This window comes from Electrophorus electricus, chromosome 11, assembly GCF_041902795.1.
Source record: "Electrophorus electricus isolate QZ-2024a chromosome 11, ASM4190279v1, whole genome shotgun sequence".
NCBI lineage: Eukaryota > Metazoa > Chordata > Actinopteri > Gymnotiformes > Gymnotidae > Electrophorus > Electrophorus electricus.
This window is the reverse complement of record NC_137507.1, coordinates 10,972,731-10,996,211: the sequence shown is the minus strand read 5'-3', so window position 1 is coordinate 10,996,211 and position 23,481 is coordinate 10,972,731. Positions and strand designations below refer to the sequence as shown.

Sequence of the window (23,481 nt, the reverse complement as noted above, 5' to 3'; positions counted from 1 at the left end):
TCCAGAGAGAGGGGGAGTGTGAAACACCTTTAATCTTGACTCATGAAGAATGCAGACATCTGTGTGGTATGGAGAGGACCAAACTACCTCGTTCTCATAGAGACCGTCATTATCAGGCACAAACAGGGTGGACTGGGTGGTTATGTTGCTGAGACGCCTCACAAACTCTTGACCTGATGCTGAAGTTCTGGAGCAATTCAAGATTTGCTGGGGATGGGAACAATTTATGAGACCAGTCAGTGTCAGTTACTGGGGAACATCAGAGCCAAATCTGGTGGCAAGAGTCTGATATGAGAGTATCTGATATCAGTGCATCAATGTACACAGCATAGAATGCTAGTCCTTAAGAACTACTCTGATAAAACCAGAACTAATATGTTCTGGTAACAACAAACTGGCTGTAATGCAGTTTACTCAGGAGTGTTTTCTTTAATACTCCAGGGATTCTGTTTGGAAAGTGCAGAACATGTTTTTCATGCAGCTTGTAAGCTGTTATACTCACTGACAGAAAGTTGGAAAAGTTGGGCTTGGAGGAGAGAACCTGTAGCAGGTTTCCAGTGCAAGTGTATCCATCACCAATGTAACCCATCTTACACTCACATTTCACATCTGGTAAAAGAATAATATTAACAAATAAATAATCATGCGCGTGCGTACACACACACACACACACACCATCTATATTTAACAGCATGGATTCTTGTATTAAATGCAAACTTGAGGCTCAGTATAGTTTGGCTTGAAGTTGGAATTAAGGTTTAAGGTTGTTGTTATAGTTAAATATTGGGATTATGGTTTGAGGCTGAGGTTATGGTTTGAGTTTGGAGTCATAGTTGAACTATGGGGTTTAACATGTTTAACATGTTTTATGTTTGTCATGCACCATCATAAGCTGCATGGTCTTACCCTTTGGCCAGTAGCAGAACGTGTCCCAGGTCCTACTCAGGTCAGTTTGTTTGCCGTAGTCCACGATGCCCACATGACCAAAGGCCACGCGCTCCTGCTCGAGCCACCCGGCAGAACACAGACTGTACCCAGCCTGTGTGGCCCACAGATAGGACGTCAAACATACCGCACAGCCATCTCTATCTCTTGTTCAGATGCTCAGTATGCCTACTTGCATCTACACCCACCTGCTGAGCGTAGGACAGTTGTGTGTATGTAGCAATAGTGCCTCCCTCCTGCTTGCAGGCCTCCTGGGCCTGTGTGCAGTTGAGTTTGTACACTCCCAGTGGAGAACGGTAGTGGAAGACCCAAACGGTCTTATCTGAGGTAAAGCAGATAAAGTGTAGATTACACATTTAGCCTCAACCCTACAATTTCACCCTGATGGCCAAGAAATAAACAATTATCCATACAGTTACTTATATTTCACTCAAATAGAGAACCAATGTGAGAACTTTAATTCTTGCAGGGTTTCCCTAGTACAAACCAAAGAAAGTTGATATTCTGAACAAACAGTATAACAGACAGTATTTTATTACAAAACAAATATGGTAGGCAATGACTGGGAAACCTGGAGAGGAGTGACTGGGAGGAATGTTCTGCCCAATCTGAAGCAAGAGGTGGGATGTTATTTGACTTCTGTACTATCCATGATTGGTGTACAACAAAGACAAAGTCTGAACACCAGCCTGCTCATAAGTGTACATATTATCAGAGCACCTTGGGCCAAAGGTCAGTGATTAACTTTGTGGTTGTGTCATCTGACCTGCGGCCATGTTTTGAACACTCATGTGGAGAGAGGTGCGCAGCTGTCAATAGATCACAATCTGGTGCTGAGTTGGATCAGATGGCAGGGAATATTCTCGGTCAGACCTGGTAGCCCCAAACATATAGTGAGGGTCTGCTTGGAAACACCTTCCCAAATGATTTGAAGAGAGCTTCTTGTACTTTCTGGAGTAATTGGGGACACTGAGTATGGGTGGACCCTGTTCAAAATCTCCATTGTGGAAGCAGGTTCATTGTGGCTAAATCTTTTTCAGTGCCTGGTATAGCGGCAACCCAAAAACCCGGTTGTGGACTTTAACAGTGAGGGATACCATTAAGCAGAAAAGGAGGCAAGTTGAAGGACATGGTGATCTCCTGGGAAAGAGTGGCACACTCCCTCTGGGCGAGAACTTGACCCCAAGTGGAGGAGTTTAAGTAACTCAGGTCACAAGTGATGGCAAGAGGAATTGTGATATCAACCATAGGATAAGTTCAGCAATTTCTGTAATGTGGCAGACTGTAGCTGTGAAGACGGAGCTGAGCTATAAATTTAAGTTCTCAATTTACTATTTCCCAACCATAACCTGCTCATGAACTTTGGAGGAGCGTAAAGCAGATCCGCTGTTAAGAGAAGCCAGTTGAAGTGGTTCAGGCATCTGATAAGGATGCCATGTGGTCACCTCCTGCCGTAGGTATACCAGACATGGCCAACAGGGAGGAGGACTATGGGCAGACCGAGGACATTCTGGAGGGACTACATGTCCAAGCTGGCCTGGGGAAGCCTGGGGATCCTCCAGGAGAAGCTGGAAGAAGAAACCAGACACCTGGGCTTCTTTGCACATCCTACTACTCCTGTGACCATGAAATGGACTACGTGTAGAACAGGATTACAGAAAAGGTGTACAGTGCTACTGTCAGTGCACTAAGCATCAGAGTGACACTGGCCGTTATCCTACATGCAGCAATTCACTGGAAGCACCTTCAGCTCACACTCCAGACCATCACCAATGTAGTCACGCACACACACACACACACACACACACACACACACACACACACACACACACACACACACACACACACACACACACACACACACACAAAATATACAGTTCATTATGCAGGTGTAGAGGAAGAGACACCTGCTCACTGCTCCAGTCAGTGTACAGATGGCATGCTCGTGACAGCCTCCGTTATCATTCGTAACACAGGGGTCCACCAGACATGGCCGTCTCCAGAGTAGCCCGGTGCAGTTCACCTTCTCGTGCTTCTGGGAGCATTTGGCGTTCTTCAAGCAGCCCCTATTCCAGAACCCACACAGGTCAGCCACTGGAGGCAGGGGAGAGAGATTGAACATAATCCATATATTCTATAATAGAAATGTGTACATCTGTATATTTCACAGCTTATATATTTATACCTTCTGGAAACACAGCATAAAGGGTGTATGTTAATTTGTATATATTCTGTATTTAATTTGTATACATTGTGTACTTACAGACTGTGGGGGACTATCTACTCAAGCTTTTCACTCACTTTCACATCTGTGCTAAAGTGACAACAAAAAAAATGATTTGATTTGATTTTACTTGTACGCACCTCCAACAGTTTGAAAAATGTCTTGAAGCCGTGTTCATTTGCTACATCTTTGAGGTCAGGCTGCCAGAAATAAATGGTGATATAAAGTCCAGGTTAGAGGTCATTTGGTGTTTTTGAATAAATCTCTAAGTGCACTCCCTGTACAGCTGGTGTTGTTTGCTATGTTTGGGAACATGTGGAATCTAAACTTCATTCCTGTGCTCTCAGTAGTTTAAAGTGACTTAATCTAACAGTGGAAGTTAAATTTCCTCTGAAGCTACTTCTGTAAAAGAGGCAATAACAGGTGCTGAGGTCAGGGGTTTGCTATTTGAAACCTCATTTCTTCAAAGTTATTTTTTTAAATAAATAATAACAAAATAATTCTTAGCATCATTTGATAGATGAGGAAACCTGGATTTATTCACACCATTAACATTAGATCAAGAGATTTGTCTGACAAAGTTGGTTAAAAGAGGCACAACCTTTCAGGGTATTTACTTTGCTGCATGATAATATCATTGAACTAGTGGTTTGCATCTTCCATACGCAAGACAGTCTCAAGATAAATGCAGACACCTACGAGGCTGGCAGACTTATTCATTCCATTCAGCTTCTGGAAGCTGGGGGGGGATGAGAACCGTGTCGATCTCGTGGAAAATCCCGTTGTTGCTCTCCTGATCACTGTACACCACTTTGGCCTTGTTATTGATATATATCGAGCCCTGCACACAAAGCACAGTTTATACATCTCAGTAGGACTGCACGGAGTGAAGTGGCTCTTTTCTGTTGAGGTCAGCATGCCGACCTCCCAGTAGGAGATGGTGAGCGTTTCCCCGCTGAGCGTGGTGAGGTTACGGGGCTGCATCAGGTCCTCCGGCATCAGGATACGGCATGACACGATGTGCTACAGGACCAGCGCTGCGTTGCTCTCTTTATTCTCTGGCTTCTGGTACTGGGAAGTGATGCAGGATTATGATGTGACCGAGAGGACTGTTGGTCCAGTCATTCAACATGCACACTGGGCAGTTTCATCAAACACTTGGACTTACTTCTGCCTTTTTAAGTGCCTTATTGTTAGGAGCAAACACAGTGTATGGACCACGTCCTTGTAGGAAATAAGCATCAGACCACTGAAAGCATAAACATATGCTGATTATTTCCTGCCTGCATTAACTAATATTTTGTAACACAGGGTTCAAGAAAACAGAAAAATAATGATTAGAAAACACATAAATAATACAATTCAAATGAATGACTGAGACTCACTAACACACTGTAGAAGAAACTTGTCAGCTCTCTGTTTCGGAGCTCCTGAAGGCACAATGGGAGACACATTTAAGTTAGTGAAAATGAGATGGCAGAGAGTTTGTGTGTGTGAGCGAGAGCGAGAGCGAGAGCGAGAGAGAGAAAGCGAGAGCGAGAGAGAGAGCGCGAGAGCGAGAGAGAGAGCGCGCGCAAGAGAGAGAGAGAGAGAACGCTCCTTGGCTCTCACCTGCATGACGTTACTTTTGCAGGTCATCCCATCTCCCATGTAGTCCTTGCGACAGGTGCAGTTCCTCTCCCCTGGCCCTGTCATCATACAGATGGCTTGCTTGTGGCAGCCTCCATTTTTCTGACAAGGATCAGATGAATAGATTACAGCTATTCGCATTCATTTATTACGTTAGGGCTCAGTGCAGTCACACATGCCAAACCCTGTGATGCCAGATTACATGCATACACCAGCTACTTTAGGTGAAGGCAAAACAAGGCAAGTTTATGTGTACAGCACTTTTCATACACAGTGCCAATTCAAAGCACGTCAGACAAACACACAAAAATAGTGAATGAAATAAAATAATGAAATAATTTTATTGTTTTTCATCCCGAGATCTATAACCTCAGGAAGTTTTTGTGAAAAATAGTTACATCTGATTTACACAGCAATAACTAATACATGAAAATAAAAGATGAACAATATATAATGATAAAATAAAGTGCTGCAGATATAAATTAATACAGAGAGCTCAATTATGACCAGTAACACTTTTAACCTCAATTTAAAAAGATTTGGGCCACATCTAAATTCATCTTGGAGTTATTATCAGTCATGCATAAAAAAAAAGAAAAAAGAATGCTGCTTCTCCGTGTTTGGTTTAAATTCTGGGCTCCACATTCTGGGCCTTGTATCCTTGGATCTCAGAGACCTACTGGGTTTTTACTCCTTGAGCAAGTGATCAAAATATATACTAGTAGTCAACTGGTATTAGTCAACCTGGTTGGAGATAAAATCACGCAAAAGTGTCCAAGGTCTTGTTGGAACATTAAGCCTTTCTTAATACCCTTATAGTTTCTTAATATTCATTTGATATGGCCAGTAAAGGTCAGTCCTGGGTCTATTAGATCTCCAAGAACTTTCTAAGGCTGAGATTTCTTACTACATTTTTAGATCCCTAGATTCGCGATGGGGAACAATTTAGAGATTCTCTGCTCTGTTGCCAAATATCATAACCTCTGTTTTGTCTTTATTTACTTTCAGGAAATTCTGTCATTCAGTTATTTATGTGCTACAAACAGAGACAGAGTGTCTATTAGGATAATCATCCAGTGAGAGAACTAAGTGTATATGTGTGTGTCATCTGCATAACATTGATAGGAAATCTTATTGTGTTGTAGAACTGGCCTAATTGGAGCATGTATAGCTTAAATAAAAGTGGACCAAGAACAGATCCCTGGGGATTCCACATTACAGCTGTCTTCATTACTACCTATCTGGACAATGGGAACTCCAGACTTCTTAATATGATCCAGAACACTTTAGGAGAGGTCCTAAAATATCAGTTAGTTAGTTGATCGCCACTTTAAGGTAGAAACGGCCAGTGCACAGTTAGAGACTGAATATCTGGTTGCTGTACATAGTTTATGTTGGCCATCATTAAACTCTTGATTAATGGTATGATTTACAAGGCTGCAGCTGACTGGTTAATTTTGGTCGGTGGATCTCAGTTCCACATGTAAAAACCCCAGCAACACTCCTGTGCATGATAACACTCTGTACCTAATCTCTAGTGAGTGTAAGTACAAGATAGGCTGCTGAGTGCATTTTACAGGCAAATGGGTTTTGCTGTGCTGGGCTCATAGTCCAGAGGCTTTCTTACCTTGTAACACAAATTGATAGGATTACACTGCTGTCCATTTCCAGAGTAGCCTGCTTTGCACACACATGCTGTCTGAAAGCATAGTGAACAGTGCTTTTATTTCTTCACTTAATTTTTGCGATTGAAGTCAAATTCAGGTATTTAAAACCAACTGGGTTGCAGCCTCCATTACTGAGAATCAGAACCTGGTTCATAAGTTAAGTTTGTTATATAAGTTGATATTAGTTTTAGAAGTATTAGTATTAATAGAAGTACTAGTAGTAGCATTAGTTTTAGTATTAGAATAAGTATTTGTAGTAGTAGTAGCAGTAGTAGTAGTTGTTGTTGTGAATCTACTAAAAAGCAATACTCTAGCATTCTGTCAGGATCTCCTCTGTCTTTTGTGTCTTTGCTGTTGGCACCTCTCGGGTCTTTCTGCCTAACCATACACCTCCTGCTTTGGTTTTGGCTCCTTGCTCCTCCTGGGAGGTGTTCTTTACTCCTCCTCTAAGTAGTCCTCTTTAGCTGTCCATTGACTGCTTGTATACTCCCCTGTTGTATTTGGCATTAAGCTTTAAGTCTTATGTTCACTCTCTAATGTTCTTAGCCTGTAATGCTCTGCTTGTTAGATTGCTTAATGGCAGGGTTTTGATTGTTTTGTGCTGCCCTTACGACCCCTAGGTTACACATATGAAAACCAAGCACAGATGCACATGCGCATGCACATGGTCGGGGAACCAACCTTGTTTGGGCCTGTGTGTACACAGTCTGCATAGGCATTGCAGCTTCCACTACCGTCCAGACATGGATTGATTGCTGGAGAATCAGAGGGCCAAAGTCATCAACATGACGCACAAAGGAATGGACAGTACACTGGCCCCAACAGCACATTACAGTGCCCAAACACACACACACACACACACACACATGCACACTCAAGCATGCACACAAACATGCACACTCAAGAAACATCACAACTGAAACTGAGACATGTCAGACTTACACACACACACTTTTCCATCCCCTGCATAACCTGGGTTACACACACACTTCCTGCGTCCTGGGATACTTATCTTACACACAGCGCTGGAGGAGCATCCGCCATTATCCTTCGCGCAAGCGTTCACCGCTGAGGAAACACACACCCACACACAAATACAAACAGAGCCGCGTCTCAAATTTCACTTTGTAACGTGACAAGGGGCAAAGCTTTAAACCACTACCTATCTGTACAGTATGTACCGTTGCCCTGGTAACCAGCTGCACATCTACAGTAATATGAATGATCTGCTACGTTCAGTAGACAACTGAAAACCACACACACATTCAAACAAAGTTATAACAAAACACGTACATTTTAAGACAAATATAAAGGTATATTAGAGGTCCCAGAAAGAGGAGTATGAGCATGAGATGTTTCAGAGAGTGAGAGGAGTCAGAGAGAAGAGGGGCTGAGAGTGAGAGGGATCAGGGAGTGAGAGGGATCAGGGAGTGAGAGGGGGCTGAGAGTGAGAGGGGGCTGAGAGTGAGAGGGGGCTGAGAGTGAGAGGGTCTCACTTACTTTGCACTGGTGTGGCACGTCCCTTTACATGAGTCTGTGGTTATGGCTGAAATAAAACACGGAGCTAAGTTTCTTTTCTCATCACAAAAAAGAAATTAAATTTGTGTGTGTGTGTGTGTGTGTGTGTGTGTATGTGTGTGTGTGTGTGTGTGTGTGTGTAATTCCTCACCTATAGAGCAGAGTGTTCCTCTCCATCCAACGTCACATTCGCAGGTGCCATCCCCCTCCTGACCATCATTACAGTGACCATTCACACACTTACAGTCTGCAGTGAGAGGAAAAGAGAGAACAAGGGAAAAAGGGAACAAATACGACTGAGAGAAATATGTGGAGGTTTAACAAGCTTTTACCCGTAGTGTATTGGGAACTTACATTGTTGTACATTACAAAGGTACGTTACAAAGGTAGATTCCACGGCGGAATAGCTTGGTCACAGTGGATGCCGTACTTTCCCGTCTGGCAGGACTCGCAGGCTGTGCTGTTAAAGCCAGGGTTGCACCGACACACTCCTGTACCATTAATACCGTCCATACACACACCGTTACCAAAACAGGGCTGGCCTTCTGGCCCTGGACAGCTCTCACAGTTAACACCATAAAAGTCCTCGCAACACTTCCTTACCTACAGAGAGGGAGAGAGAGAAAACAAGAGAGGGAACCTCCCTCCAATCAAAACTTAATGATGACAAAATAACAGTAAAATCACATCAGTGTTAAAACATACAGAATCCAACAAGTGCAAAATTCAGCACCATCATTTAAACATCTTACAGAAGAAAGCCATTTAAAAATCTCACGTACGATGGTCGTTTTTTGACAGAAAGCCTCACAGCCAATGAACATCCCGTGTTTCCTCCTGCTATATGCACATTTGGTCCTTTTTATGGACTTTGGGCAAAAAAAAGAGACAAAATCAGGACATGTCAGTCTGCTCCATTTTAATGTTCATTTTACCCAGAAACCCAGCTGAGACTGAAGTCTTATTAACAATACAGTGAGCACGATAAAAACAAAAATATATGAACAAGAACATAATATTGAATTCAATGCAAAAATGTAAAAATGGAAATTTAAATGTAAAAAGAGTAAATGTAATGTAAATGTAAAAAAAACATTAGCCACATCTATGAAACACAGCCACACTCCCAAATGAGCACTGAATGGATTTAAAAAGCTAAACTAATGTTTGGTTAAACTGACTAGATTATGGTTGTAAACAGTGGCACATAAAGTAATTAATGCGTGCGTTTTAGATGAATAGCTTGTTTTAGAGATGTGCCATTGATTTTACTGTGAATACTTGCTGGGTTCCAGGGGGATAACGGCTCTCGGTTGGGTGAAAGCAGTCCATGCACTGCCCCTGCATACAGTGTTATTCCAGAAGATCACAAACTCATGCCTGACAAACAGCTCAGCAAAGTGGGTCTGCCCTGTTGCCTGTGAAGGTGTGCGGCGGGTGAGAGAGTCTGGGAGAGCTGTGCACAGCAGAGCGAATCACCTGGACGATCTTGGTGGGCGCTGTGTCACAGCGGTTCCTGGGCACCTTCAGTACAGCAGACACTTCATGGATGATCCCCTTAGAAGTCAAAATGTCTGTAGCAGTCACCAGAGCCTTATTCACCCACCACTGAGAAGGAAAGACAGAAGGAGAGAGAGAGATTTATTAAGTGTGCGGCTCTCGATGCCCTCTTTGTATGAAAGGGTTCGACTGTTCCTCATTCACTAGCGTTACTGTGGGAAGACGGAGACATGTTTGTGTGGGTCTGTGAGTGTCTTTGAGTCTCTGTCTGTGAGTGTCTGTCTGCATGTCTGTGAGCATTTAGGCTCCATTTTCCACAACTGACTGGGAACAGAGTAGCTGTTCTCATGGGTACTGGGTGGTTTAACGCACATCTCTCCTACATCCCATATGTTCCTATGATTTCCCCGTTCACAGGGGTAAAGAGTCGACCTACGTTACTGTCTTTGCAGAAAATGCCTATCTGATAGGAGAAACCCAGCATGGTGTCTTTGTACAGGCTATCCTGCAGGTCCGCCTGCCTCAGGGTGTCACCCAGCACAATGTGGTAACGTGTCACATTCAGGTCCTAGTTTGGAGAAATCACACACTATCACATATAAACAAACACCAAACGTGTGTGTGTGTGTGTGTGTGTGTGTGTGTGTACAGTACCAATGAGCTTTCACCGGTGTTCTTCAGATATTCAGTAATAGCACTGTCCATAGGGGCGAACAATGTAAAACCAGAGGTGCTCTCCATTTCCTCAGTCAAGTTGAATTTCTAAAGCACCACAAAAGCTAAATGTAATCACGTTAATGATGCTTACACCATACATCCTAGGGAGAGACAATCATATCCTTCCCTGTGAGAGACTGGCAGTATGACAGACCTACAAGAAGAGCATTAGGGGATACCCACAAGAAGCATGTCCCTGAAGAGAGAGAACTGTGGTCTCTGGTTCAGCACCTCAAGTAAACCTTCGCTCAGCTTACGATCAGAGATGAGAACCTGGCAAAGAAACACCAGTCTATCATTTCCACTACATAACAGTACGAGGATTCCACTGCATTTCTGAGGGTTTTTTTTAATACTTGCTGTGTCGATCAGGTGAATGAGTCCACTCTTGGCAACAATGTCTGCTGATACAATTTTAGCTCCAGCCACTCTGGTGGTCTAATGAATAATATACTCAGTGAGAAAATCCCCTTCATTACAGCCTTTTTTTTAAATGAAATTGCTTGGAATGTGTAGGTGTTGGTGTGTGTGTGTGTGTCACACTAACATGCTGATGACATCCTCTCATTTGATCTATACACTGATTGATAGCCTCACAATCTTTCCCATTTCCATGGTAATTCTTCTTGCACATACAGTAATTTTGGAAAAAAATAGAAAGAATGACTGACAAGCTCAGCAAACACAGAGGCTGAATGATTGTCTGGATGGATGGATGTATGGAACATTGGAGAAATGTACAAAGGACTGATGTAGAGTAGGCAAAAGTGGCTCTAAGGCAACATCCATGACACAATATGCTGTGCAAGTGCCCTTAGTCTAGAGTCTGTGCTGGACTGAGTGTCTGAGTTAAGCAGCAGCCCGTCTCACCTGTCCTGGGCCTACGTGGACGCATGACGCGTTGGGATGGCACCCGCCTCTAGAGGGCTCCACACAGTTATTGACAGGCTGGCATTCATCTCCATCCTCTTTCCACCCCTTCAGACACTCACACCTGCGGGTGCCTGGTCCAGTTTTTATACACCTAGCCTGAGAGAGAGAGAACAAAGACATTCAGAAACACACACACGCATTCACACATGTGTGCGCGGACCAACACACACAAATGCTTTCTTGACCTACGTTGTTACTGCAGCCTCCGTTGGGAGGTGAAGTACACGGGTCGCTCTCCACACACAGGAATCCATTCCCTTTGAAACCCAGCTTACACACACACCTTGAACAAAGATACACAAGTAAAATTAAACACACCCCTCCCTGACTGGAAAAATTTGTTCCTTCACATCTTCATACCATATGATGAAGTGAATAAAAAAAACCAGCCTTACTTCTATCTTAACCGAAACCAAACCTATTACAACCCTTGACTAAAAGAAGAAAAGTCTTACTTGCCTTTAAACATCACTACCAAGTGCCAGGGTGGAGCTTTCCCTCCTGCTTCTCTAACCACTCAAGTTGGTTAACGGTAGTGTAAGGGTGGGGTTAAGGGCAGATTAAGGACGGGGCAAAGGTGGGGCACTCACATGAGCTCTCCTTCGCTGTAGACACAGTCAGCATGGGCGTGGTACGGCTGCTTGGGCCTGCAGGGCTGGGTGTGCTTATCACAGAGCTGCCCAGAGAAACCTGGCTTGCAGGAGCCTGACTTATACGTGCCGTGGGCTTCTTGGCGGTTGTCACACATGCCCTGCACACACCAGAAGGCCGGGGTACAGGAAAGAGAGGTGAAGGGAGATTACTGAAGCTCTTATGACAGTCGAGGCTGATAAAGATGGATCTGATCTATGGATATGGGAGGGTACTCCGATGCTTCTTGAGTCGCACTGGGCCAAGTCACAGGATGGGCCGTATTTGTTGGGGTGAGCACAGTACTGGCAATGGGACCCTTTGAAGTTGGGCTCACACTGACAAGTGCCATTGCCACCTATACCCTCGAAGCACTGAAACAAAGGGAGAGTTGTGAAGTGGGGTGTGCCTATGTGCACACATGTATGTTTGTGTGTGTGTGTGTGTGTGTGTGTGTGTGTGTGTGTGTGTGTGTGAGTGTGTGTGTGTGTGTGTGTGTGTGTGTGTGTACCATGCCATGAGAGGAGCAGGGGGCAGTGAATCCACCAGGCCAAGGGGAAAAGTCTGATCCAAAAAAGCCTTTACAGCATTGTGGGGTCTTCACAACATGGAGAAAGAGAGACATCATGTTCTACTTTAGCTTCAGTTTTAATACAAAACACCCAAAATGCTGTAGATGTACATAGTACTGTAGATGTACAATGTACAAATCTACTCTGCTCTTAAGTAATTAGTGTCAAGATTCAGGGATAAACGTATCTACTGGAGGTTTACTTTATGACAGTGTGACTTTGTGCCCTGAGTATATGTAAGTGTGTAAGACCGAACTACTGCACATGCGTTTGCTGGATTTTCTCTTATTATAAATAAAACAAAGAAGTTGGCATGTTGAATCTGTGGAGGTAAAGCCTAATAATGAACCCAGTCTCACCAGTCCCAGAAACTTTGGGTTATTGTATTGTATTGTATTATTGTTGAAACTGACATTTCGATGACCAGCTCCTATAAGGCTGCTGCAATGCTTGCTAGAGCAGATCTGGGACACATGAAGTGATTGGTGTTGGTTCTCATACTCACAGTATGGTTCTCACTGCAATACAGGCCAGAACAGGAACATTCAGGTCTAGAGACTTTTTCATGTACACACAGCCCCTGGAAAACATGTTCTTCACACAAGAGCCACAAGGGAGAGAAATGTAGATATACACAGATAATTTAGATATGCACCTTGAGATAGACACTAAAAACCTCAAACACAATCAACCTTAAACTCTTTTCCATCACTCAGACAAACATGCAGCTATAATGATTACTAGGTATTTGTAAATCCTCTGTAAACCTGTTAATGATAAAATGTTTTGAATTATATAACTTCAGTCGGCGTACAATAATAAAAGTTATGAAGAAGGCATCTTCTTACCATTGAGACACCTGTTGGACAGGTGGACCTGGTGACTGATGAACAGCTCACACACAGACCCTGGAGACAAAAGACAAAATGGTCTTCCACAGAAGCTCTCACTCCAACAAGCAAAAGTAGCTTTTTTTCTTAGATGATGTGGGATTCTGCAGATTTAAATCAAACGTAACTTCTAGATGCATGGCTAAAACTCACCTTATATTTAACATTTTCAGTAATGTCACACCGATGAGGGAGGATGGGTTCTATGGTGGGCGGGATTAGAATCTCATCTAGCGAATAGAGACGTCCATTCTTTGCCTCAACATCTGTCTCAACCACTGCTACCCCGTTGATCAAAATTTGACCCTGATTATGAGCAGAAACCATATTGGGAAATGTCCATCCAACACAAACACTACTTACATACCTAAACATGAATGAGAATCAGCCAGAGACTTTATGACCGAATAATAAATGGGAATAACTGACATGCCAGAACAGACAAAAAGCTAATAGCTTTTCTACATTTTTGTGGTGTTTGTTGGATGGTACAGTATGTTTAATCACACAGTGTACCAGACATTCCTATTTGAACAACTGTAAATGCAGCTAGAGGTGGTCAGCATGTGTGTGTTTGTTGACTGACTCCTTCTTCTCATACATTTTAGCAATGCCAACATTTCCTGGTGAAGTGTTACATGAAATGAAGTGTGAAAATTCTTGAGTACTCACAACAAGGGTGATGTTAAACGCTAGAACTTGATTAGCCATGGACACAGTCTGTGCACTTGAGATGATGTAGCTAACACTCAGCTGATTTCAATGCAAGAAAATAAGACATGAGTGTAATTACAGAAAAAGATGTTTGGTAGCATCATGTGAAAAGATTCAATATGCTATACAGAAGGAACACCACATTCCTACTACATTCTCCAAGCAGAAACACAAACCTGAGCAGAGGAAACAATATGGTTTCTCATCAGTTCCAGTAGTTTTTAATTGCCCTTCAGAGATGAAAGGAACAGAAATATAAAGGCAAAGATCAACTTGTTTCCAGTTAAGTGATGCTAAATATAAAATACTGCAGAAATTTTGCAGTGCAGACCCACCTCATCAGACACAAGGTAGTATAGGTAACCGTCCTTCAGTAAAGAAAAGGCGGTGTTTGTTGGAGCAAACACTGTGTACAGCCACCATGTTGGTTTTCTGATGCAAAGAGACAGACTTAGAGTTTCATACATGCACATTTACAATGTCCCGATATCTCAAGAAGAGACTTAAATTGGGAGAACTTTCCATTGTCAGAAAGAATCTTCATCAGGTTTTCCTGAATTCAAAGAGCAAATTATAAAAAAAGAGTTTTATTTTACTTAATAACTCAGAAAGAAGGATTTCCTGATTTACGTCAGTATTATTAAAAGCATCTGGCTTGTCTGAAAAACACACCTGACTGTCACTTATAACAGTAGGAGGGTCCGTGTCCATCATTTTATCAGTGATGTGGATCACTCCATTCGAAAGAATAATATTGGATTCCAGAAGTAGGCCTTTCCTACGGCTGCCATGGATACGGACTTTAACCTGCTCAGACTTAGGAGAGAAAGAAAGAGAAAGAGAAAGAGAGAAAGAAAGAGAGAAAGAGACAGTGAGACACAGTGAGAGACAGTGAGAGACAGTGAGAGAGTGCTATTTCTATAATATTCAATTTTTGTTCTCCCTCCCTCCCTCCCTCCCTCACACACACACACTCCCCTACCTCAGTTACTGATTCAGCAGTTTTCCCTGTCAGCGTGTAATAGAGTATTCCATTCTTCAGAGTGTCAGAGTTCATTTCCACAGCGACCATGTGCAACTTGACAAGGTATCGGGCCTTCGCCTCATCTGCCACCAGAGTTTTCACCTGCAGCAGCAGAACAGTACGATGCACATGGGTGTGTGTGTGTGTAACATGGATGTGTTTTGCACTTTTTTATCATTTACACTACTACTTCAAAAGTTTGGGTTCCTATATTTATGCAACTTTATGCAATGTAGGTCTAAATAATGTATGTAGATATGTCATTCTAAACTATCATTTAGTATTTTAGTGAACTAAAGGTCATTAACTATTGAATAATTCATTAAATTGAATTTAATGCAATTTCTCCTGAAATAATCTGCCTCAAGATTTGATCATTGCTTTCCACCCCTTTGTGAAGTATTCTGGATATTAATTTTATTATTAACTCTCTCCATACATGTCTATGAAGCATTTTGGAGTCATCTGCACAATTCTACATAATTCTGGACAAAACTATTTGTGTATTTATGTGCTTCCTAAAAGTTATTGGAAAATTCATGAATTTTTAAATTCTAGTATCACATTATAATAATTTTATGTACATATCCACAAAAAGGTGGATTATTGAGAACACAGATGCAGTGATTCCAAAGTTTTGAACAGTAGTGTATATGTAATTTTATGATTGATGGTCTGTATAACTGAACTCACAGTTGTTGATTTGAAAGCTTTGTTGCTTGGTACAAAAACAGTGAACAGTCCACGTGACGTCAGAGGCCAGGACATGACTGCTTCTGAAATACCAACAAGGCACAGCAGAACGTGTGTGACTCTCTGAGCTTCAAGTCAAGCACAGCTCTTTCTTGACCTTAGATCTTCTGTAAATTATATGACCAACCAACGAAATTTCACTAAAAGCCATGCTAGCATTGGACAGCCAGTGTCACTCACCACGCAGATCAATCGCATTGAGCAGGTGACATGTCACTCACCAAAAGACTGATGGCACTGGACAGCTAGGGTTAGGCCTCCAGGTTCTGAGTTCAGATCTTGCAGTCTCTGCATTATATTGCCAAAGCAGATTTTTCCATTGCTAAGGAACCCCTCCAGTCATGTACACCTGTCAGGCAAGAAAAGAAGTACGTACAGTGGTGTGAAAAAGTGTGTCCCCTTCCTGATATTTTTTTGCATGTTTGTCACACATCTTTCAGATCGAACAAATTTAAATATTAGACAAAGATAACACAAGTAAACAAAAAATGCAGTTTTTAAATGAAGGTTTTTATTATTAAGGGGGAAAAAAATCCAAACCTACATGGCCCTGTGTGAATAAGTGATTGCCCCCTAAACCTAATAACTGGTTGGTCCACCCTTAGCAGCAACAACTGCAATCAAGCATTTGCGATAACTAGCAATGAGTATTTTACTGAACTGTGGAGGAATTTTGGCCCATTCATCTTTTCAGAATTGTTGTAATTCAGCCACATTTGAGGGTTTTCGAGCAAGAACCACCTTTTTAAGGTCATGCCACAGCATCTCAATCGGATTCAGGTCAGGACTTTGACTAGGCCACTCCAAAGTCTTCATTCAGTTTTTCTTAAGCCATTCAGAGATGGACTTGCTTGTGTGTTTTGGATCATTGTCCTGCTGCAGAACTCAAGTGTGCTTCAGCTTGAGGTCACAAACATATGGCTGGACATTCTCCTTCAGGATCTTTTGGTAAACAGCAGAATTCATGGTTCCATTTACCACAGCAAGTCCATGAAGCAGCAAAACTGTCCCAGACCATCACACTACCACCACCATATTTTACTGGTGGTATGATGTTCCTTTTCTGAAATGCTGTGTTACTTTTACGCCAGATGTAATGGGACATACACCTTCCAAAATGTTCAACTTTTGTCCCATCAGTCCACAGAGTATGAACACTGACATTAACTAAGGCAAATGAGGACTGCAGTTCTTTGGATGTTGTTGTGGGGTCTTTTGTGACCTCTGGGATGAGTCATCGCTGCACTCTTGGGGTAATTTTTGTTGGCCACTCCTGGGAAGGTTCACCACTATTCCATGTTTTTGCCATTTGGGGACAACAGCTTTCATTGTTGTTCGCTGGAGTCCCAAAGCCTTAGAAATGGCTTTATAACCTTTTCCAGACTCATAGATCTCAATTACTTTGTATTTCATTTGTTCCTGAATTTTTTCGGATCACAGCATGATGTCTAGTTTTTGAGGATCTTTTGGTCTACTTCACATTGTCAGGCAAGTGCTATTTAAGTGATTTCTTGATTGAGAACAGGTGTGGCAGTAATCAGTCCTGGGTGTGGCTAGAGAAATTGAACTCCACTTTCCAAATATGTGATAAACCACACTTAATTTATGTTTTAACAGGGTGGGGGGGGTGCAATCACTTTTTCACAAGGGGCCATGTAGGTACAAGGTTCAATAAAGCCTGCTTTTAAAAGGTTTGGACAACACTGTCTTAATTGCACAGAAATTCAGATTAAATTAATTACAGAAATTCAAGAGACATTAATGCCTTTATACCCCTGACAGAAAAAAGTCATCAAGCAAACCTACTCCACTGTTCCTGTTGCCACTATTCTACAGAGAAGAATCAAACCAAATGACAGTTTGGCAGCTTTAGCAGCTTAAAGTTTCTCCATCCCTGCTATGAGGGCTGTTTCTAGCATGAAGTTTCTCCGTCACTGCTATGAGGGCTGTTTCTGTAGAATGTGCCTGTTTGTAGCCAGACTGACTAGATGAAAGGAAGCAGATCTCCTGAGATTGTCTGGAACAGAGTGGAAGGCCTTGGATCCAGTGGACATGTAGATGGATTGCAGGAAGTCAGGAGTTGAAGAATTTCATCTGAGGAGAGAGGAGAAAAAGAAGTCAGAGTGTTGGATGTTGGGGAATGCACACTGGTTGGAAGAGTGGGAACAGAGGAAAAGGGCTGGCGGATTGCAACATTCTCCTCAAAGAGGGTGATGAAATCCTAAGGAGTAAGAGATGAGGAAGGAGTGGGAGGGGGGATTAAGGAGAAAAGAAAAATAGTGAAGAGCTTGCGTGGATCAGATGCTGATTATTCAAATTTTCCTCTGTAGTAGGATGACTTTGCAGATGTTATGTCCAATGAGAACTTGGAAAAGAGAGACTGGTATGAGCTGAGGTCTGAATCTAGGTGAGATTTCTTCCACCACCTCTCTGCAGTCCTTAGTTCTCTCCTGTGGCAGCGGAGTGTTTCTGTTGGTGAGGGGGCATGTGGGGAGGACTTTACAGGTCTATAGGAGAGAGAGCACAGAAGAATCATTGATGAGGAGAGTGTAAAAATGAAAGAATCTGTAACTGCCTCCAAAGAGAGAGAGGACAGAGAGTCATGGTGGAAGGGTGGACAAACTAGTAGGGAGTAGGGAATAGTAGGGAAAACGCATTCAAGTCCATAACTCCTACACAGTCATACAGACAGACACACATGTAATGAACCAGTTATGACATTGGGAGGCTCTACAGTGCACAGTTACCTACTTTGCACTTCACAGGACTTGTATTTAAACCTAAATGGGCAGAAGTCAATAAAAGTAGTTCACATCAATACTTGCAATTATATCAAACATGTAATTATAGTATGATGTTACCTGCAATGTTTGAGTGCATGACTCAACCTACAAGAGACTTCAGATACTTGTTCACAAAAAATTCCTTAAGCCCTCCAGTAAGACTGGTATGAATGTATATGATACAATGTAACAATTAATGAAGTTTAATGCCATACCATATAGAACATCACAGTAAACAGGGCTACCTAATTGTACTTGCAGTCATATTAACATATAATCAGTGCAGGTTATAACAGCAACATGGTACAGTTCTTATGTTTTTATATTATCACCAAAACTAAACTCAGAAATTCCCCACCAATTCACATTAGACCCAAAATGCCAGTTTGTGCATTGTAAACACCTTGACTTGTCTTGGTTGCAAAGAGACAGGGTGTTTTCATAAAACATTCACAAATGTGATGTAACCAGACACATGCATATAGCCTTTCACTCAGTTCCATATCAACTAACCAGTCAGGCATCCACAACTTCCAGTATGGTGCAACAAACAATAGAACAGCACTGAATATTTCAATTTTAGACCATCATCAAAAACTCAGTCACCAGCTTTTCTCATTATATGCAAATTGCTATTGTATACATTTTAAAACCTTTAATGACTGGATGGAGGGCATGGGATATTCCAATCTATACATGTATATGTCTATGTCTGTACATTTTTATTAACTTAGGAAGCTCCTCAATCAAATTTCCAGTTCATCAAAACACTTTATTTCATTGTCACCTAACCTCAAACACCTTTTTCACGGCATCTTCAGGAAATAGTGGACACAGTCAGAATGTTATGTGTCCACGGAAGGTGATTTCTGCATCCATGTTGCTTCATGTCAGACTGGCAAGACTGTGCTTGGCCCCGGAAGTGCTGCTCACATCTATATTTATTGTTATTGTTATTATTGGTAGTAGTGTTAATGTTTTTATTATTGTTGTTATTATTATTACTAGTAGTATTATTGTTATTAGTATTAGTAGTATTAGTATTATTATTATTAATAATAATAGTAATACTGTTATTATTATTATTATTATTATTATTATTATTATTATTATTATTATTGATTTTGTAATGTTTATTTCTATTATTTTGTGAAGTTAAAATATAAACATTTTCAATGCCTTGGCAATATTGTATTTTATAAAAATCCCATCAGTCAGTCTGGCTACGTAACACTGCTAGTCTCTGGAATTTAATGTTGATATTATTACTCACCAGAACCTACGTTAACATTATAGTGTCATTACACTGGGCTTTGAATTAGGCAGTTTTGGTATTCTGGATTAAGATTTCGGTGGTTCTCCTGGCAACAGCATCACCTGGTAATTGATGTGTTTTAGTTATTGTGTGTGCCCTGTGTTTCATGTGCTCCGCCTCCTTATTGTACTCACCCGTGTCCTGTTTATCCCCTTGTTAGCAAGACAGTTATGGAGTTGATGAGATTCTTTATTCTCTGTAACGTAAACAACAACAAGCTCACTGGTGAGCTAACTCAGTAATAAAAAGGAAACTGAAATAAGCAGTTTTTATGTATAATGTGTTACTGTAAAAGTGTAATTATACTAAATCATGCACCCATTACATTATGTCTCTCTGTTCTTACACACGTTACATGATGACTTTGCCCAAGATGCAAAATAACCAAAACAGCTTCATACTTTTTGGTCTTCATTTTTTGGTTAAATTTCATTCTGCAAGCAATCTGAACAAGGAGTAAAAAGGGATCTGAGCAAGTGAGTGTGTATCAGCATCATTAATCTACATGTAATCTGAATTACAGGAGACGGGCTGGTTGTCACATTTTTTATTATGGCTCTAACCTCCCAATCGTATAATTTCCATCAGACAAACCTAGACATCATGAACTAGCAGAGTGTCTCCCTGCACAAAGGGAGTAGAACCTTAACAGTTCCACCATTGGTATAATGAGCTATTAGATTTTCAATACATGTTGTGCATTTGTGAAGACCTGCTGCATGGTGGGATTGGTAGTCACAGCATAGGGCTGGTTGTCATGGTGAAATTTGTCACGAAGGGTCGGCCTCTCCACAGGGGAACAACGCCCACTCACCGTGAGATACAAGGGAAACGCCTACTTCGTTCCCAATCACCTGCCTACTAACCCGGTGCACCTGTTCTTTGTCTCTCCTATCACCTATTTCAACCCGCAGGTCGGTAGGGAGGATGCTGCGCATTAATGGCTTACCTTGAGAGGAGTTACCAAGCCAAGCCAAGCCAAACCAAACCATACCAAGCAAAGCATTCTTCTTTCCTGATTTTCATTTTCGCTACCAGACTTTTGTGCATTCACCTATGGAGAATAAAGAGCACTTTCTGGCAACCTCACCTCTTGCTCCCTCTGTGCCGCCACCATCACAAAATTATATTAGACCTTTAATAAATGACTGTACAAAACAGAATAACACCTTTTAACAAAATTTCATTCTCATTTAAGAGAAATGAATGAAAAATTTACCAAATATTTCTGTGAATAAATATCAATAGAAGTGAATCTAACACTGTTCAGTTCACTTAATCTAATGCTTCGAGTAGAATATTTACAGTTGTGGCAAATTGTTTGATTGATATTTGCACCATAAATTCAAGGAAAAAGAACACACCTTGAAATGACACACCTTGAGATGACATCATCCTCATCATGAATGTGACAACCACTACCACTAAGGCAGTTACAATAAAGGGCATCTTAATGACATTTGAGGAAACAGTTCAAACTAATAACTGTTACTACAACACTGTCTCCACTGTTTTAAGTGAAATAGTTGATTTCAAGGTATTTTAGTTTCCTCTCAATATATGATTGCAAAATACAAACTTTATGGTATGAAAAATCACAAAACTGATCTTACATCAGGTCTCTTCGGGTCAAAGAGAGAGAACTATGGCTAATGGTTTCTGCCCTCAAATCTGAACATTTCAGTGTCAATTCTTCTATAGAGATCTCCATAGTTTACAGAATATAAGTAATGTGACAACCAACCCGGGTGTCAACCAACCCTGGTCTCCCCTATGCAGACAAATTAGAAAAATGACATGCTTGTAATGAGTCAAGAATACTTTTGGGGGGAAAAAAATAATTAAATTGATACTTTTTCATGTATTACCCTACGTGATTATAAACACATTGAAGTAATTATCTTTACTCAACAATCATACAACATAATTTTTCTACACAAAAATAAATAAATAAATAAAATGGTTAGGAGGTCGGTAAAACATTTTCGTATTGAAGCACAGCTCATTGCAACCTCTGCACACCAAAGACTTTCTGCTGCCAAAAATATTCATTCAGTTCTGAAAAACATTCTTGGAGGAAACTAATATGATGACTGGACTACCTAATGCCAATCGCTAAGGTCTTCCACTTCATACAGTGTAGCATGTGTTTAGTTGTCTTTAATTACCCTTAATATTAGCCAAAACCTTAGAATATTATGTTATGATAAATGAAGTCAGTTATTAAGTCTTTACATTTTGATTAAATGCTGTCACGGAGCCCCCACTAGTCACCTGGTACGGCCCACCGCGTGCAGTGGCCGTTAATCGTCTTGTTTGTAGCCACGCCTTTGTACTGAGCACGAGCCTGCACGTGGTTAGTCTGCTAATGTCTGCGTGCACTTACACCGCTGTGGGACGCTGTTTCGCTGGCGGTTATTGATCACGTTCACGATGGTCATGTTGTCTATGTTAATGTTCACATCGGTAATGTTAGTCGTTGTGTGTTCACGTTCACCGTTGACGTTATATGTGAGTGCCGTTGTGTTTTCGTATGTTAATAAATGTCTCCGTCGAGGGAGTCTGTATGTCCTGCACTTGCGCTGCACTAGAATACAAATACTCAGTGGTACATGTAGGTTTTATGGCTCCATTTTATTTATGTTTCTTAAATTCATAATATAAATTTGAATTTAATCTCAGCTAAATACCATAAATGTAAGAGTGTTGTGTGTGACACTACCAATGCTTTTGACACCTAAAATAAATAACTTATTCTAGTGTAACAAATTAATAGTACAACATTGTCCTTGGCTTTCACTCATAATTTATCATTAGTTTAAATATAAAATAAATCTATTTAGCCCTACTACGCTTATAAATTAATTATAAAAACGATTATATTACTAATTTGATTTTAGGATATATAATAAGCTATCCATATGTGATTTCTCCTTTTCTATTTGTTTTGAAAAAAAAGACTGATATTTGAATCGCGTCATGTAACTTTTGTGCCATTTTGTGCCATCCTTTTTATCTTAAACTCAGAAACTGCGCAGATCACCGAATTCTGAAATGTGTGAAAGTGTAGATGAAGAAAAAAAAGTAGGATTACATAAAATACTACAAAATATCACAGAGGTTGTAAAATTCATTTTTAGAAATAGTACGGAATGCCTTTAAGGTGTCATTTCCTCGCTAAAAATAAAAGTTCTAAAACGTTAAATGTTTTATTTCATGTGTATTTTTATGATGCGACTCCTAAGTAGTACGGATTAAAAACGAATAGGGAGCCTTTTCCAATAAACGTTAGTTTTATTTAGGCTATTTGTTTATTTGTTAATTTACTAGGCTGCTAACATTGTTGAGAATTGAAAATGTAAGTTTAGGCCTCTAATAGCGTAAGCAAAGTATTCAGAATGATTAAATGTGGAGATCTTGCAAAAGATCACGTGTTTATTTCAACAGAAGAACAAGTGACATAGATGAGATAAAGCTTTTCATCTTTGATTATGTACTACATATTACCATTTTAAAAAATGTTGAGAAACAATTTGGTGACGCTTGGCTGCGAAAGAAACTTTGGTATTTTTATACCTGGGTGTGATTCCAGCCGAAAGCTGAAATAAACAATGTATAAAATGTTACATATTGTGAAAAATGTTAGAAATCATTTTTTGAGTTTGAA

General features: G+C 41.0%; 1 pseudogene; it reads right to left on the bottom strand.

The window, feature by feature from the left end:
- LOC118241745 (stabilin-2-like) overlaps positions 1–23,481 on the bottom strand; it is a 64,241-nt pseudogene that overhangs the window by 1,050 nt on the left and 39,710 nt on the right.